The sequence below is a fragment of the Dunckerocampus dactyliophorus genome, chromosome 4 (genome assembly GCF_027744805.1).
Source record: "Dunckerocampus dactyliophorus isolate RoL2022-P2 chromosome 4, RoL_Ddac_1.1, whole genome shotgun sequence".
In the NCBI taxonomy this organism is placed as follows: domain Eukaryota; kingdom Metazoa; phylum Chordata; class Actinopteri; order Syngnathiformes; family Syngnathidae; genus Dunckerocampus; species Dunckerocampus dactyliophorus.
Window position 1 is genome coordinate 26,938,990 of NC_072822.1, and position 16,729 is coordinate 26,955,718.

General features: G+C 43.3%; 1 protein-coding gene across 4 annotated transcripts in view; it reads right to left on the reverse strand.

The window, feature by feature from the left end:
• The window catches only part of unc5db (unc-5 netrin receptor Db), a 258,492-nt gene that overhangs the window by 85,701 nt on the left and 156,062 nt on the right, over positions 1 to 16,729 (reverse strand). The window lies entirely within an intron of this gene.

Consider the following 16,729-nt stretch of genomic DNA (forward strand, 5'->3'; position numbering starts at 1 on the left):
ACACCATAACGCCAACAATGACTTATGGAGGAGGAGAAATAGACTTCTTAAAAATTCATTTTCATGACGGACCAGAAAAGCTAGACTTCAGAAGGAGATTTGAGCCAACTCTGAAGGTCGCTCGCTTGTCTCAGCCCAGGAAAGGGTTTGTTCGCCACATCCAGACCAGTACTCACAAGCGTTACAACTGGCTTACAGCCTCAAAGAAGCATACTCTTGTGAGTATGATGTATTTACAAAGTATTATGAAGTGAGCCATAAGAATATCAACGTATTGTTTTTCTTTGTCTTTCCTTTTATTTAGATGACACACATGCATAATAAAGATGTTTTTGTGATGTTTGGAGTGTTCGCGAATGCACCTCGCGGTCATCTGGTGACAATGAGGAAGTGTCATTCCGAGGATAAACAGACTATATAGTGTTTTTGAGTTAGTGATACATGTGTGGTATTGGAATTGCACTGCTGTTGATGTATTCAGGTTAGATTAAAGTTATAAAAGAGCACTGAAATCTGTGTGACTCTGTGGGAACGCTACACCGTCCTAACAGAGAGATGTAGCGTTCCATGATACTCATGCATTAATTACACAAAAAAAATTATGTAATGAAAGACAGCCCTTGTTAAGTCCGTGGTGTGGTTTGGACCCCAGATGCAGAGGCTGAGAGCTTGTGTGGTTGTAAAGGAACTTTTAATAACAAAAAATGCAAAAAGGCAGTTCCATAAACAGAAAGTGATGGTGTCTTGGCAAAAGAAGGAACAGAAAAACAAATAAAGGCAACACCATGAAGAGCAGTACAACCTTGGGGAGTAAAACTGGATGGCAGGGGAGCGACAGGGTCCAAAAAGGCGTAGCACAAGGATTGTGTAGTAGGAGTTCTGGGACGAGTAGCCAGCCGTAGCGAGACAATAAACCAGCGGCTGCCAGCTGCGGGTAGTCAGCTTAAATAGGTACAGACTAATAAGCTACAGGGGTGCCCAGCGTCCCCGCCTCCAGCCTGCTCAAGGTGTGACTGCAAAAAGAGAAAACAGGCCAGGAGAAGGCAGGTACCAAGGCAACACAGCACATCAACCACCAGTGCTCACTGGCAACTGTGACAGTACCCCCCCCCTTAATGGGCGCCACCCGGCGGCTTACCTGGCTTCTCCGGGAAACGCTTGTGAAAGTCCGAAATGAGGGTGGGGTCGAGAATGAGGGACCGGGAGATCCAAGAGCGATCCTCAGGGCCGTACCCCTCCCAGTCCACCAGATACTGGAAACCCCTGCCCCTTCTTCTCACGTCCAAAATGGCCTTGACCGTGAATGCAGGGTTGCCGTCGATCAGCCTAGGAGGAGGGGGAGGCACCTCCGGAGGGCTGAGGTTGCTGGAGGTGACTGGCTTGAGGAGTGAAACCGGGTGTATCTTGAGGGATTCTGGCAGAAGGAGTCGAACCGCGGACGGGTTCAAAACACGATCCACAGTGTAAGGGCCGATGTACCTGGGTTGGAGCTTCTTAGAGTCTGTTTGGAGGGGTAGATCCCGGGAAGAAAGCCACACCCTCTGTCCTGGCTTGTAGTCTGGGGCAACTGAGCGATGGCGGTTGGCTAGGCGTTGGTTGCGCTCTGACGTCCGGCCCAGAGCTGCCCGTGTGTTGCGCCAAGCCCGGCGGGCCCGGTGAAGGTGGGCAGCCACGGAGGGAACTGCCACCTCTGACTCCAGGGAAGGGAATGCTGGGGGTTGGTAACCATAGGCAACGTGGAACGGAGAAAGGCCCGTGGCCGAGCAGACAAGGGTATTGCGAGCATACTCGATCCATGGCAGATTGAGGGACCAGGAGGCGGGCTGCTGATGGCAAACGCAGCGAATGGCCGCCTCCAGGTCCTGATTGGCTCGCTCTGTTTGGCCGTTGCTCTGAGGGTGATAGCCTGAGGACAGGCTGGGTGATGCTCCGAGGGACTTGCAGAACGCCTTCCAGACTGCTGATGTAAACTGTGGGCCTCTGTCCGAGACCACATCCAGAGGGATCCCGTGGAGTCTGAAGGCGTGGGAGACAAGTAGGTCTGCCGTCTCCAGGGCAGACGGAAGCTTGGGGAGTGCGATGAAGTGCGCCATTTTAGAAAAGCGGTCTACTATGGTGAGAACGACTGTATTTCCATTAGATGAGGGAAGTCCTGTCACAAAGTCCAGTGCAATGTGGGACCAAGGGCGGGAGGGGGTGGGAAGCGGTCGTAAGAACCCCGCTGGGGCCAGATGCGATGGCTTGTTCCGCGCACAAGCTGGACAGGCGGCCACAAACCTCTGGACGTCGACTTGGAATGAGGGCCACCAGAACCGTTGCGCCAGCAGGAAGGCGGTGCGGGAGACTCCGGGGTGACATGCTACCTTGGAACCGTGGGCCCACTGGAGGACCTCGGAGCGAAGTCCCGGGATGACAAACAGCCGGGCCACCGGACATCCCTCTGGGATGGAGACTTCCTTTGCCGCGTTGGCCACCCGCCGCTCGATGTCCCATTGCAGGGCCCCCAGGATCCGGGACTGGGGAACGATGTACTCCTGGGGGGGTTCCTCCAGGACAGGTGCGTGTAGTCGGGAGAGGGCGTCAGGCTTGCCGTTTTGGGAGCCCGGGCGGTAGGTCAGGGTGAAGTTGAAACGTGTGAGGAAAAGGGCCCACCGTGCCTGTCGGGGGTTGAGGCGCTGAGCGGATCGGAGGTATGACAGATTCTTGTGGTCGGTGTGAACAATGAACGGGAGCTCGGAGCCCTCCAGCCAGTGCCTCCACTCCTGCAGGGCTAAGATAAGAGCCAATAATTCTCTGTTACCTATGTCGTAATTTCGTTCGGCCGGGGTCAGGCGGCGAGAGAAGAAGGCACAGGGGTGGATCCTCTGGTCATCGCTAGAGCGCTGGGAGAGGACGGCTCCTACGCCGGAGTCGGAGGCGTCAACCTCGACAATGAATTGAGAGGAGGGATTGGGGTGGGTAAGCACAGGAGCCGAGGTGAATAAAGATTTAAGTCTACTGAATGCCGCGTCTGCCTCTGGGGTCCACGTAAACGGGATTTTCACAGATGTGAGCTTCGTCAAAGGTTCGGCTACCCGGCTAAAGTTCCTAATGAAACGACGATAGAAATTGGCAAAGCCCAGGAACCTCTGAAGAAGCTTCCTTGATGTAGGAACGGGCCAGTCGACCACGGCCTGGAGTTTAGCTGGGTCGGGACTAAGTTGGCCCCGTTCCACAATGAACCCCAGAAAGGAAACGGATGACGAGTGAAAAGAACATTTCTCCGCCTTAACAAATAGTTTGTTCTCAAGCAATCTTTGGAGTACTAGCTGCACGTGCTGGACGTGCTCCTCAAGCGACGATGAAAAAATTAGGATGTCGTCCAAATAAACGAAAATGAAACGACCAAGCATGTCTCGCAGGACGTCATTGATGAAGCTTTGAAATACGGCCGGAGCGTTGGTGAGCCCGAAGGGCATGACGAGATATTCAAAATGTCCGAGAGGGTTATTGAAGGCGGTCTTCCATTCGTCACCCTCTCGGACACGGACAAGATGGTAGGCGGAACGGAGGTCGAGCTTAGTGAAGATTGTGGCGGAGGCGGCGTCTGTTGGACCTGGTAGCTGCCGTGGCTGTAGCTCAGAGTGATGCGTCTCCGGTCCGTGAGGCGATCGTTGAGCCGTTTCTCTATGCGGATGGCCAAGGCGATGAGGTCGTCGAGGGTCGCCGGAGTCTCCAGCGGAATCATCTGGTCCTTGATGGGGTCGGCAAGGCCCGTGAAGAATACGTCCAACAGAGCAGAAGCGTTCCAGTCACTCTTTGCTGCGAGCGCACGGAATTCCACGGCGTAGTCAACGGTGCTGCGGCGCCCCTGACTTATCCGCAGAAGGGTGCGTGCTGCGTCGTGACCAGGAGGAGTTCGTTGGAACATCTGTTCCATAGCCTTGGTGAAGGCGGAATAGGAGGAGCAAATGGGGGAACGACGGCTCCATTCCGCCGTGGCCCACTCCCCGGCTCTGCCCGTCAGGTGGGATATAATGAAGGCGATCCGTGCCCGCTCGGACCGGAAGGCAGCTGCCTGCAGCTCGAAGTGGAGCTCGCATTGAGTCAAGAAGGTGTGTACCTCGCCGGAGTCGCCGGAGAACCTCTCGGGTTTGGACAGCGCTGCGCCGAATGCAGGTAAGATGCCGTCTGACGAGGGCGAGGGGTCTGCGGGAACCTCAGGGTTAGCGGGGGGTGCGGTGGTGGAAGAGCCTTGTTGTAGGATTGCGACCAACGCGCCGAGCTGGGTCTCCAGAGCCTGCATGCGTGCGTCTTGTTGGTCCGCTAGGCTTTTGATGCACGAACCCAATGCATTCATTTGTTCCTCTTGTCTGCCCAGGCGTTGGGCCTGGTGACGTAGCGCCAGCTTAATGGGCTCGGGCTCCGCGGGGTCCATGGTTTGGCTGGTTTATTCTGTTAAGTCCGTGGTGTGGTTTGGACCCCAGATGCAGAGGCTGAGAGCTTGTGTGGTTGTAAAGGAACTTTTAATAACAAAAAATGCAAAAAGGCAGTTCCATAAACAGAAAGTGATGGTGTCTTGGCAAAAGAAGGAACAGAAAAACAAATAAAGGCAACACCATGAAGAGCAGTACAACCTTGGGGAGTAAAGCTGGATGGCAGGGGAGCGACAGGGTCCAAAAAGGCGTAGCACGAGGATTGTGTAGTAGGAGTTCTGGGACGAGTAGCCAGCCGTAGCGAGACAATAAACCAGCGGCTGCCAGCTGCGGGTAGTCAGCTTAAATAGGTACAGACTAATAAGCTACAGGTGTGCCCAGCGTCCCCGCCTCCAGCCTGCTCAAGGTGTGACTGCAAAAAGAGAAAACAGGCCAGGAGAAGGCAGGTACCAAGGCAACACAGCACATCAACCACCAGTGCTCACTGGCAACTGTGACAAGCCCTGGTATTAACATAAAAACCCTCCAAATGAGTCAGTTATTATTAAATTAACAGTTATTATTAAAATGATCTTTTTTTAAATTATTTTCTCTGAAAATAAACTTTTTTTCCCCGCAGAGAACAGATCTCATTCACCCCAAGTTGGTAATAATTTATAAATACGTCTTAATACAGGTAAAATACACATCATACATGTAGCATCGTTAAAAAAGGCCAACATTTTTACATGTTTATATTTTTATGCTTCACCTATAATGTTTGTTCGGCTAGCGTTGAGATGTCGCACTTTGTTAAGTGGTTCTTCAACGCGCCATAGTTGCTGTAAGATGCAAAAGTGAAACTTATAAACGTATATTTAAGGTCTACACTGTGATTCTGATTCTGCCTGTTCATGGATCATCTTAAATTATGAGGTATGTTGAAGAGAGAGGCCCATGAACTGCATTGCGATGTGGACATGTTCGACGAGCAATGTATGTTCTTCAGTTGTTACACTTTTTTTCAGCTTTTCTCCACAGCAAGCCAGGCGCATGAATGGTTTCGGCTTAGTTTTTACAAAATTTCAACAAAATCTGAAATATAAAAAAATGTGAACAGAAAGGACCACAGTGACTTTCCAAACATCTTGCACTTTGCATTTTAGGATGTAGATTGTCAAAGATTGTAACAGAATTGTTGTCGATTGAGCAAAGGAAGAAGTTGATACATTTTTAGTGAGGATCTGGCTAAAGGTGCTATTACATGAATGTATTTTCATGGTGCAGCATGGTCGTCTTTATGTCAAGCTCATTCTTGGTTGACGCATTTTGAGTTATACTCAAGTATCAACCGAGAATTAACCTGCTAAGCTGTTTTTGAGCCAAGATTCCAGTCCAATTGCTGCAGAGTATTCTTCCAAGAAAGCCAAGCTGCCTCCTGCTATCCAGAGTAGATATTGTTAGATGTTATTATTACACCTTTAAATTCAGTCAGTAAATTAGATCAGTGCATTTCAGTCTTCTCATATAAGGCTTTCTTGCCGTACACACTCGCAGAGCACAATCAGAGTTGCGCAACACTTACTGATGGAAAAATACTGGAAGACTGGAAGATCCAATCAATGCATTGTTTTCACTCACACAAGCTTGACTCTCACTTCTACACAAACTTGACTTTCACTTTCTCGAGGGGAAACTGCCTTATAGACTGTGTACTTTCATTCCGGGCTCTCTTCGCTCATCTTCCTTGACGATGTAGAGTCCAGCCCTGTAACCAAACATATTGCTTGTATTTTTTAATACAATTTGAAAAGCTTTTAAATTGTGTCATTATTGACCACTTCTCCGATGGCAACGCAGTCCCAAGAACCAGGAAGAAAGCCTAAAGAGAAGCAACGTCCATTACAATATTTATATCCAAAGTATCAGTATGTGCATTTTTTCAGCTTGCTTGGTTATTTTCTTTGTGATTTAGTCATATGGCGCTTAAATTTTTAATTGAATCCTCCACTAATGCTGTGTTATGATAGCTGCTGATAGTCTGACTTTTAACATTTCCATTAAATTATAGCTGCTGTGTAGTTGCTAACTAAGCATAACCTTAATGAAGTTTCATTCAGTGTTGATGCATGAGTTATTAGATCGTAAATTACCCGCATGACCGGCGCTGATGGTTTGGTTTGGCGGCCTTTTCAAATAAATGATAGATGTCTTCTAGCCACCAAGCATACATGCATACATCCATCCATTTTCTATGCCGTTTCTCCTCATTAGGGTCGCGGGGGCATGCTGGAGCCTAAGCATACATACGGTCATGGAAAAAAATGATTAGACCACCCTTGTTTCTTCAGTTTCTTGTTCATTTTAATGCCTGGTACAAATTGTTTGGACAAATATAACAATGACAACAAAAATAGTTCATAAGAGTTACATTTTTTGGCAGTACAGCTATTCATGTAAAAACTTAAGTGATTTTGGTTATGATCAAGAAAACCATAGAACTTGCTAGATATCTGCTCTTACATTAAACTCTTATGAGCTATATTTGTTATCATCATTCTATTTGTCCAAACAAATGTACCTTTAGTTGTACCAGGCATTAAAATGGATCAATAAACTGAAGAAACAAGGTGGTCTAATCATTTTTTTCCATGACTGTAAGTTTGTAGGCTATCATTAATTAGTAGTTCAATCACTGTTAATAATCAGATGAATATGAAAAATTAACAAGATCGGCAGCAGAATAAATGTATGAATGAGGAAAAAAAGACATTATACAGTATGCGTGCCTCGGGACATTCTAAATGACAGATATGAGGAAACGTGAATACTCCCAAGTATGCAGGAAAAAGAGGATCGCAAGAGAAAAGCTAATCAGCCACAGTACTGGTTGAATAAAAGATGTACAGTACATATTTTTTTCGGCAAGATGATCAGTATACAGAAATCCCTTGTTTACCGTGGTTAATGGTTTCCAGACATTACATTTGAATTCCCGCAAAGTAGGATGCCTTATTTATACCTTGAATATTTTCCTAGTTAGAGCATAGAAAACCTGTTTCCGATCTTCTAAATCCAATACTAATTATTAGAGCGTTCTAGACATGAAAGAACACCCCAATGTCATCTAAACACTACATTACCCAATTTTTATTACCCAATACAGTAGACATAATATGATTTGATAAGCAAATTAAGACACGAGTAAGATTTGTGCTCGTGTGTGTTTTGCTGTAAATGTGTTCCTTAGAGTTGAGTATTAGTTTGGTGTGGGTTACGCCGCAATGGTAGCACGTGTTTTTATTGGGATTATTGCGCCTGTTGTGAGATCATTCAAACCTGTAACACAAGCCTGTTGCTGCGGTGATTAAGTCTGGTGTGTGTCTCACCGAACATTACAGTAACATTACTGACACCTAGTGACCGGTGTGGAATACTACATGTCATTCACAGCGTCTTTGCGACTTCTGAATGCCTTGTATTTTAGTCCATTCAGTCATTTTTATGCTTGAAATGCTTAATTTATGCAAAAAATATGGAAAATCTGCTTCAATGTGCTATTTTTGGACTAATAATAGGCTGCATTCAACAACAAAACAACATGATCTATTAATTAGTATATTTTTGAAAAAACGTACACGAGTGAAGCCGAAAAGGTTATGCATTTGCCGGCGTTTATCTGTTTGTGTGATTGTTTATTTGTGTTCAAAATAACTTGAAAACTCCTGGATGGATTTGGATTAAATTTTCAGGAATTGTCGGATATGAGATACGCAAGAACTGATTAAATTTTGGGGTTGATCCGGGAATCCGGGAAAGGATTTTTTTTTTAACATTGCAAAATAGGACAATTTTCGTCATTTGTGCATATAACTCCACAAAAAATGTCCAAAACACTTGGAAAAAAAATACAGGACACATTTCCAACAGGTTTTTACAAAATAGCAAAGAATGTAGGATTATTATTTTAGTGTGAATCACAATATGGGGGGAACTATGGCGCTTGGCGGAGGTCTGCGCTCTTCGAGTACTTCTCTAATCTATATCTATTTTCTCTACTTTTCACCGAGCGTCTTGCTGAAATGAAAAGACAAATGTGTGTGCTGCATGAGCGCATAATCAGTCTGTGGATGTCACAATTATTGCTTGTTGGAAAGGGATCAAATAGTCATTTCGCTCAAGCAAATATAAATCAATTTATCACATTCATTTAATGTTTTTAATGTATTTTGTTGATATACCTGTTAAAATAAACCTACCATAAAAATTACGGAATTGCCTAATGGGCTCTGCTCAAACCTTAAACCGCTGGGCTGTGAGACAGACGTGCTAACTACATTTTCAACCTGCTGCTTGCAATTACACTAAATTCAAAATAAAATCCAAGCCGATGTTAGCTAAACTCAATACAGTGGAACCTTGGTTAGCATCTACACAGTCAACCGCTGATGACATACTGTAGATGAACGACGGAGCTCACTTCCGCTTCCTGCTTCCAAGTATTAGCAAACTGCTAACAAGGACGTTTTGTGATTAAAAATACATCAACAACACAGTTGCGCTTATGCATTGTATTAATAACACGAGAAGACGCATGCCATATTGTACCCTGACTGGAAAATGTATGCAAATCGAGGCGAAATTTTGGTGTAAATTTTTGACAATAACCAAAAAAACATGATGTATGCTAACTGATGTTCCACTGTATCATGTGTGAGAAAGAAAGAAAAATCCAAATATAGTACAGTGGAGCACCGCACATTTGCGATTCAGGATTCACGGCCCCGGATGTTTTATCAAAAAACACTTTTTTCTCCAAAAATTGCTGGGTTGCTGGGTCAAACAATTCAAACAATGAGTATGACCGCATACACACTCAGTATGTTTATACAAGGTTTGGCAGATTAATACGAATGATGGTGCATGCCCAATTGTGTGAGTGTGCATGGTGTGTTGCATAAAATGAAATAATTGAAAACAATGCAATCAAACGGCAGTGAAAGCTTACCTTCTGTGTCAGACATAATGAATTTAGCAGAAGAAAACAGCGCTTCTAATATGCCTATCTGTGTTCCTAGACCAAGTCGGTCTGCATGAATATATTCTTGTATGCGTCCTCCATTGTTTCACGGCACTGTTTTTACATGGGCTACTGCTTGCCAGTAGCCTACAGTTGACATGGGTGGTCCATATGTGCTACTAGATCGTATGGCTCTGCCAGAACACCGGTTTATTTCCAGAAATGTTTGTTTTAAACTGGTGAAGGTGTGCGTTCTTGTAGTCTCGTGGTTATGACGAGTGACGACTTCTCCCTGCTTGTTACTTTTCCATCTTATTTTCATGCAACGGAGCAGGCTTTGGAATCATAGCGGCATATTTATGGTGTTTATTGAATAATTAGGCACTTATACAGTTGGAGCATTTAGATGAAGCGGTATGAGGAAATTATGAATCTATCGTTTGATGTTGTGCACCACAGTTGCTGAGGGATGCAGAAGTGAAACTTATATATAACTTGTACACCGTGACTTCGATTCCATCTGTTCATCGATCATCTTACATTATCATTCATTAGTGGAGAGTACCTATATGTAAAATGTGTTTCACAAGAGTGTGAGGCATATTGAAGAGAGACGGTAAGGGTTCTGGAGCTGAATTTAACCTATTAAATGCAAAAGTCACTTTAAATGTTGATCCTACAACGTGAATGTCAAGCTGGCAGGAAGGTTTTCAGGGGTGTGGAAGGAACGCCATATGTCAAAAATAGACATTTGTGTGGGTGCATCATTTACTTGCAGTTTTAAGCCTCCCGCTGGTGGTCCCGGAATGTTGTTTTGTGTAGGAAAAAGTACAAACGACAGCAGTGTGTTGACAAATTGTCTGATCTAGACAAACTGTTGTCTATGACAGAAAATATTAACTTTAGTTAATAGTTTAGCTCACTTTCTTGTAATTAACAGTACTAATCACTGCGCCACTTTGCTGTCCAAATACTGAAATAAACCATGAGTTAAAGGGATAGTTCGGGTTTTTGACATGGAGCACCCCCCCCCCCCCCCCCCCCCCGCCCCCCCAGTCTTTTGAACGCATATTGTTATGAGAAGACAAACTCTTTACTTAAATGACCCAGCAACTAAGTGGAACAACGTTCCTCATCACGGAAATCCGAACAGAACTGGACTCGCGGGACCAAGTGGGGGTGTAAGTCACTGTTGATGTAGTCCACTGCTGATGGGGATGTCATACAACTTCATGTCAAAACATCCGAACTGTCCCTTCAAACATGCCAGCAATCAGCCTCATTTTTTTTTACTGGGCTACCTGGTAATCAAGATGTGACCAAGCGAATACTGTCCATTTGCAGTTCATTGGCAGAGATTGAAAGAACCTTACATTTACAAATATGTCAGGAAGATGCGAGAACGATGTGCAAAATGCAAATCCATAGACTTTATTTAAGGGAAGGGGGAGATGCAAGTACAGGATAGTGCAGGTGGACAGCATGGATCAGGTGGGAGAGTGGTTGTTCAAGGGAAACACAGTCACCAACTACCAGTAAGACAGAAGGTAACTAATTAGGAAGTCCACTTCCAGTTAGAAGTTTACCTCCACTCATCATGGGAATGCATGTACTGTATATCCATTTTGTGCTCTTAATGATTTATTTGAACCACTCTTTTGTACGGTGGAATGATTTAATAACGTACATAATTACCCGACAATGACAAATGAATTTCTGCGAAAAAAGACTCCATATTTAGAAATGGAATATTTTTGCAGTTAGAGCATAGAAAACCTGCTTAGTGTACCTGTATACCTGTATAGTCACCGTGGCCGTGTTTTTCTTATAGATTATTGTGCCTCGCGTATCAAATTTTGAGGCTTCACTCTATCACGGTTTTTCAAAAATATATTAATTGACAAATCAAATCAAATCGCTGTTTCGTGGTTCAATATGGCCTATTATTAGTCAAAAATTATACATATTTAATCACATTTTACTGAAAGTTTGCCTAAATTAAGCATGCTAAGGTATATAAATAGCAAAATGATAGACAAATATAAGGCATTTGTGATGTGATATATAATATTCTACACTAATATTCTAATATTCTACACTGGTCACTAGGTGTCAGTAATGTTACTGTCATGTTTGATGAGACACACAAGGACTAGACTTGATCGCCGGAACAACAGGCTTTTATTGCAGGTTTGAATGATCTCACAACAGGCGCAATAATCCCTAACATGGGCTACTATTGCAACCGTAACCCACAGAAATCTAAAACTCAACTCTTGACCCCCAACGTCACTTCCTGTCTGCACCCTCAACTCTGCTCCCCTAGCACTAGAACACATTTACAACAACTCACACGATCATGATCATCATTTGTATTATGTCTTATTTTTTCTTGCTATGTCTACTATATTGTGTGATAGGAGTGTAAAGGTGACTATGGGGGTGTTATTTCATGTCCAAAGGGCTCTAATAATGTTAAAAAAAAACACATTTAGAAGGCTGTAAATAGGTTTTCTGTTTGATTTTTAAATAAGGAATCCTATTTGGCGGAAATTTGCATATCATGGTTGGGTCTGGAACCAATTAACCACAATACATTTTACTTACTCTTACTGTAGTCCCCAAATGTTTTGTAGGGTTGAGGTCAGGGATTTGGAAAGGCCATTCCAGAGACTCAATGGTTTTACAGTCATCCCTCATCACTCTGCACTTTAAATTTCATGGCTATCACAGTTTTTCAAAATATATAAATTGTTATATTATGCTGTTTCATTATTGATTACAGCCTATTATTAGTAAAAAAAAAAAAAAATGCATGTTTAAGCAAATGTTACCGTTTGGCCTAAATTACACACTGTCAAGCATCAAGCATAACAATGACTCAATGAACTAAAACACAAATACAAGACATTCAGGCATTCATGTTGATATGAGTTATTCTACACTGGTCACTAGGTGTCATTAATGTTATATTAGCCACCACAAGAAGTCCCAGAAGCACAAAAATAAACGACAAGGAACTCTCCCAATGATAACATGTGTGAGTCTATGTCTCATTTTCTCTTATTATGTCTACTTTACTAGGTAATAAGAGTGTAAAGGTGACTATATGGCTGTCATTTTATGTCTTAGAGGGCAGTAACAATTTATAATGTTTTAAAACTTTATCTAGAAGGTCGTAAACAGGTTTTCTATGCTCTACGGAAATATTCAATTTATAAATAAGGAATCCTACTTTGCGGAAATTCACTTGTCACAGTCGGTTCTGGAACCAATTAACCACGATAACCGAGGTATTACTGAACTGCAGTTTCCAGTTCATGGCAGGTTTCAGCATTGGTGGTTTCTAGATTGATCTTAAGCAATTTAATTCCATCTGGGGGAGACAGAGTCTTCTTCCAGACATTAGCGAAGTGGGGACACATCCAAGTAAAAATTGTTTGAACTATGATGTTTAAAAATGGGTCTACAGCAGTGGGAACCTTTTACGTCCAAGTTGTTTATACCTACAATCCTCCTTCTTTGATCTGACATTCATATTGAGTATTGTTTGATCCAATGAGTGCTGTCAACTAAATCATTTTATGCTGACAAAGCGAGACAACCAGCTACATTCAATCATGATCAGAAACAAGAAGTTAATTGGACTTGGTCTTATCAAGATATTTTTGGAGCGTTTTAGATCTAGGTGACTTTATGCATATAGTTGAGCCTGTATGCGTAATCCTGACCCTGTGTAAATTAGGCAAAAATCCTCAAAATAATTCACAAATTGTGCAGCCAGTCTTTAAAAAAAATATTGTACGTACATTATTCCATCCTGGGAAAAGAACAGTTGAAATAAATCTTTCGGGAAACAATTAAAAAGACATTCAAGCTTATGATGAGTATGTAAACTTCTGACTAGCAATGTCTATATTTGGTAATGCTTTACTGCTTCGACCCTGTGAAAATAGCTGCATTTGCAACTTGTATTTATGTGACACAATGAGCTGGGCTGATGCATAGAAATTGTGCAAGCACCCTTCATAATAAACACCTCAGCCTGGATGGAAAGAGGAAGTGGCTGTGGGCATGCTAATGCTGAGTAAATAGAAATGACAGGGATGATGGATTGCAAGTTTGTATTGACATGAATAAAAATGATAATGAACATCATAACAGTGGTATCGTTTTCACATTCTGGTGGGGTTTTTTCGGTTTTGTTTTCAGACCTAATTTAGTCACTCGTCCCATTTTGAGCAGCTGTTGGTACAAAATGCATGGCGTAACAGTGCCCGAGTTGTTGTTATTCAAATGTCAGTCACTGGACGGCTGAAGTGGAACCCCTTTGTCATGTTCTATGTTTTACGGTTTGTTTTGTTTGTTATTTTTTTGTTTTTGTTGTATAATGTTAAGTGAGAGGTACACCAATGAGCCCCTGCACTGATTTGAGGAATAATACAGTGGAAGTTTTGTTTTCGTCAGCAATCTGTTCCGGCGACAACCGAAACGTATGAAAACCGGAGCAATTTTTCCAATAAGAAATAATGCAAATCCAATTAATCCATTTCAGACAACCAGAAATATGAACACAAAACACATTTTACAGAGAATAATTACTGTATAGTTTTACCTGCAGAAAACAATGCAAAATACATACAAATGAAGATATGATATCAATAAATGAACATTTAACATGTCTTTTACATTTTATTGAAGACTTGTTGGTGAACATACAGTGATGAGTGGGGGAGAGAGGGGAGGTGGTGTGACGGAAGAGCCACACGGATGCCGTTTCACGGTTTTTATAGCTGTATAGCGGTGCGCTTGAACACATGATCATGTGCATGATGCAGTGCGCAGGAAGAAGAAACGGGATATACTGTATACAGAGTTATTCATTGTTCTGTGTGCGTTCTATGAAGAAAGCCACACACACATAATAAACCCGATTAAAGGATTCCCTGGCAGGAATCTGTCTATAGCAAGGGTGTCAAACTCACACAGGGGGCCAAAACCCAAAGCCGACTTTAGGTCGTGGGCCGTACTGGACATTATCCCCTACCCCCACCCCAATTACTATAAAATGAATTAACCAATTAATTATGTTAAATATTTCAAGTTAATTAAGATAAAAAGGTTTATGTTTTTTAAGTGTGCAGGAGTAGGGGGTACATGGCTTCAGGACAAATGTCTGAAGGGGTATGCGACTCTAAAAAGTTCGGGAACCGCCGGTCTATAGTGTCCCAACTCTAAAAGAACCACTATCCGTTCTGCAAAGAGACCAAGGTGTGGCTCCTTTTTTTGGGCACGTGATACCGCACTGTTTGGCCATACGAAAACAAAGACATCCACCCATTTTCTATACCGCTTATCCTCATTAGGGTCGCGGGGGTATGCTGGAGCCTATCCCAGCTGACTTTGGGTGAGAGGCGGGGTACACCCTTGAGTGGTCGCCAGCCAATTGCAGAGCATACTGCATATACAGTAAACAAATAATCATTACTGCTTACATTCATACCTATGGACAATTTAGAGTCTCCAATGAACCTAACATGCATGGTTTTGGAATGCGGGAGGAAACCGGACTACCTGGAGAAAACCCACACACGCACGGGGAGAACATGCAAACCAAGCGGAGATGCCCAAGCGGAAATTCAAATCCATGTCTTCCTGATCTCCTGACTGTGTGGCCAACATGCTAACCAGTTGGCAACTGTGCGCCCCAAAACCAAGGCATGTTTTTTGCAATATCTTCTGTCAAAAATGGAATCCTATGAACGCCGGGGCATACCAAAACTGAGGTTCTACTGTAATTTTAAATTTCAAACAGTATTTGTTTGCTGCTAACAGCACATTGGGTCACGATAAAAGATTCACAGAAAGAGAGACAAAATGGAAGTCACAGGAGAAAAAAACGATAATGAGAAAAATACAAATGAGCCGGTGATATCTGAGACAGACATATGTAAACTCAAACATTTGTTTAAATTTGGATGCGGTGTTGAAAGAGGCGTTTCAGGTCGGGTGGTTGGCATCCACCCTGTAATGTCAAGACCCAAACTTACTCCCCCAGGCCTTCTCAATGGCTAGGTCCTCTCATCTCCTAAAAAACGAGTGCATGTACACTCGCAGTTTCATTCAGATGACATTTATTGGTTATTAGAGGCTGAGAAATGTGTTAGCTGAAGGGGAATTAGGCGATGAAAGTGCAACACATTAGCCATCAAAGAAATGTATGAGTGTGTTGATCAAGACCAGCCATCTGACACTGTATTACTGCACCAAACCTAAAGCCCTTTTCATGTCAAACTGGGCATGAATCTTTGCTAAAATGAATGTTAAGAAATAAGTCTGCTAAGGGTTACAATTCAGCATGACTGCTTCCCTTTTGGTGGAAACTCTCAACTGCCTGCGGCGAATGTTAATTGCTGACACATTTCCATGTATCACACCTCTGCATCAGTCATCAGGGCCACTGAATGCCAGCGATACCTGCTGGGCAGCAACCCTGAGGAGTCAGAGCTAATCCACTAGTCGGATTCTCTGAAACCAATCAGCAAGACACGTATAGATAGTCACTGAGTTCACAAACACTTGCAGATGCTTTAAAATCATCATGGAAGATTGAGCTGAAATAAATTTGAGCAGCGAGAGTCGCAGGAGCTATCTGTACCTCCATGATGCTTTCATGCTCTGAGGGTTAATCAGAAAGATATTGAGGGGAACACAAAGCCGGTTTTGCATTGCTCATCTGGCCCCCTTTTTGCTTCCCAAATACCATTTCTCCTCCTCTCTGAGCATTACTACTCCAGGCTAGTCTGTCTTATCAATGCAAACTAAAACAAGGATGCCCTGGCTTCTGGCGTGGGGTCTTGGCTTTGGTTTAATCCAAATACTCATCGTCTACTTGATAAGATGTCTGCTGTCTGCAAACTGCAGCAGGATAAGAAATGTAACAAAAGTGAGACCAGGGGAGGTGAGATATTTAAAAGGTGAATTGTCTAGTAGGAGCATAATGGCGTCTATCAGAGTGCAAAGACATTTTGTTGGGAATTCGGTAGTCTACCCCAGCTAGGATTCATCTCAGATAAAAGAGTTTCACTGAAAATGTTGAAATTGGCTTCCCGTTTGGCTGCTCGTTTCAAGGTTGTTCTCGGAAATAAATCTCAAAGGAATCTCATTTGTCAGGCGTCTTGCGTACTCCTTTCCCGAAGAGTTAAATGATCCCAGGCATTCACATGCAATGCTGTTCTTGTTGGAATTAAAGTGAAACAATGGTTTCGGATTAAAAACTCAGAAATCACTTTTACTTTTCACTGAAAAATTACAT